This window comes from Urocitellus parryii, chromosome 4 (genome assembly GCF_045843805.1).
Source record: "Urocitellus parryii isolate mUroPar1 chromosome 4, mUroPar1.hap1, whole genome shotgun sequence".
Taxonomy (NCBI): Eukaryota; Metazoa; Chordata; class Mammalia; order Rodentia; family Sciuridae; genus Urocitellus; species Urocitellus parryii.
In genome coordinates, this window is record NC_135534.1 from 163,569,239 (window position 1) to 163,572,273 (window position 3,035).

Sequence of the window (3,035 nt, forward strand, 5' to 3'; positions counted from 1 at the left end):
AACTTGAAATGGAACTACCATTTGACCCAGTTATCCCACTCCTCAGCACATACCCAAAGGACTTAAAATCATCATATTATAGTGATGCAGCCACATCATGTTCATGATAGCCCAATTCATAATAGCTAAGCTTTGGAACCAAACTAGATGTTCTTCAAAAGATGAGTGGATAAAGAAAATATGGTACATATACACATTGGAATATTACTCAGCCATAGAAAAAAAATGAAATTATCACATTTGCCAGTAAATGGATAGAACTAGAAACTATCATGCTAAGTGAAATAGGTCTATCCCCCAAAACCAAAGCCTGAATATTCTTTTTGATATACAGATATTGACTCACAATGGGGTGGGGGAGGGAGGAGTGGATGGATTCACTGGATTTGATAGGGCGGGAGGGGGAGGGGGAGAAGAGGGGGATGAGAATCAGAAAGACAGTAGAATGAATTGGACATAACTTTCCTATGTTCATATATGAATACCTGACCAATGTAACTCCACAACTTGCACAACCTCAATAATAGGAAGTTATACTCCATGTATGTATGACATGTCAAAATACATTCTACTGTCATACATAACTAAAAATAACAAATAAAAAGTATTAACCTTAGAAAAATAAATATTCTTAATATTTCCTAAATGTTTACCACCACCTGTCAGGGAGAAATGAGGGAATGGCAGCGACAAAAGGGAAGGGGAAGTGGGAACCAGGGCTGTGACTGTAGAGTTTTATTCCCACAGTTGCCTGATAAGATCTGTCCCAATTTTCATATTTTATTGGCAGTTGGTTAGGATTGGAGATGCTAAATACATTCACCTATATGAAATACTTAAGAAACTGTTGATCTGAATGAAAACTGAAATCTTCCATCAACTTCAGAAGGTTTCAGAAATATCTAGATGCACTAGACATAATAACTGAATGACAGAATGGAGTTTCCAGTTGCCTTCCAGACAACTGGAAATCTTTTGATAGAATCTGCATTGTTTTAGAATTCTCTCACTCATATAAATATTATCAATAACATAAAATGTAACTGCAGTGTATCCTGATGTTAACTACCAATTCTTCTTCAGGGAATAGGTGGTAATCATTGTGAGTGTCTGCGTGTGTGTGTGTGTGTTGTATGTTTGGTATTGGAAATTTTTTCATTTTTTATTTATCTAATTTGTTTTAATTAGTTATACATGACAGCAGAATGCATTTCAGTTCATTATACACAAATGGAGCACAATGTTTCATTTTGTGGGGAGTATATTATGTAGGGTTGCACCACTTGTGCAGTCATACATGTTCCTAGGATAATAATGTCCATCTCATTCCCCCATCTTTCCTACCCCTATGCCCCTGCCCCTCTACTCCTTTACCTTTGCCCAAAGTTCCTCCATTCTTCCCATGCCCCTCCCCCAATTATTGATCAGTATCCACTTATCAGGGAGACCATTAGGCCTTTGTTTTTTGGAAATTGGCTTTCTTCACTTAGCTTGATGTTTTCCAATTCCTTCCATTTACCTGCAAATGCCATAGTTTTATTCTTTTTTAAGGTTGAGTAATATTCCATTGTGTATATATACCATAGTTTCTTTATCCATTTATCTATTGAAGGGCATCTAGGTTACTTCCACAGTTTAGCTATTATGAATTGAGCTGCTATACACATTGATTTGGCTGTGTCACTATAATGTATAGACCAAGGAGTGGGATAGCTGAGTCAAATGGTGATTTCATTCCAAGTTTTCTAAGGAATCTCCATACTGCTTTCCAGAGTGATTGCACCAATTTTCATTGCCACCAGCAATGTTTGAGTGGTATTGGGAATTTAACCCAGGGCCAATTTATCACTGAGCCACATCCCTATCCCTTTTTTAATTTCTTATTTTAAGACAGGGTCTTACCAAGTTACTTAGGACCTTGCTAAGTTGTTGAGACTGCCCTTGAACTTATGATCTTCCTGTCTAGTTTCCTTAGACACTGGAATTATAGGCATGTGCCACTATACCCAGCATAGGTGATGTTCTAAGCAGCCATGGCCAGACTAGAGATCTGTATCTCTCTTCATCTGGATTTGCCTCTCTCTGTGTCCCGAATTTGCATTTCTAACCCTTGCTGATTTTTCTACACCATATACTGCTCTATGGTGGACTAGTCTCTTCCTGTTAATAAGGTGATACACTAAAAGAGGAAAGTTTTTAATGCACTTTGCTTAAAATTAAGAGCTACAAAGACGGGATTTCCATGTCAGCCATTCAAACATCATCAACTATATTTCTGATGCTCTTGCTATTTCTATTTCGGTCCTAAATTGTTCTTCCTTAAGTCCCTATTACAAGAAGTAGAGCCATGTGACTGTGGTCAAATCCCCTGGCTTTCTTGCCTGGATCACCATGACTGAAAATGTTGGGACCCCACTTTCATTCAATGTTTGCTATCAAAGTTGCCTTCAGTGTTGAGTTCCAAGTGAGACTGTCTCTGTTTTTCACTATAGATATTATCATTGGCATGGTTCTCAGCCAACTCCATCATAAATTGGCTTCTTAGTTAGCTTATAGTCCTCAGTGAAATTTTTAAAAGATATTGATTCACTGTTCAATTAGGGAAATAGTCTTCATACTCCAGTTTACTCAGGAAACTGTCTTCAAGTTTTAAAGCCTCTTTAGATATAATTAAAACATAAAATAACGTTGGGATGTCAGAAAATTCCCCTTCTCCACTAAAGGCTGGGGGACTCAGAAGAGGCTGAAATAGATACAAATAGAATTCAGGTTACATTTTAGACTCTAACTCTTGATTCTTTGGCTTTAAATATAGTAGATATATAAATAGTTTTTCTTCTTCTTTGTATTAGAATAGAGGGTATAATTTTTATACAATATTTATTGAAAATCTTCTACATACCCAATAGTTATAGCTGGTAAATAACCACCCAAGTTTCCATGGAGATTACAGTATGGAATCAAGGCAGCTAAGTAATGAAGGTAAAACAAAGTGTGATGTGTGTTATAGAGGAAATTCAAAGTCCTCTAGAATC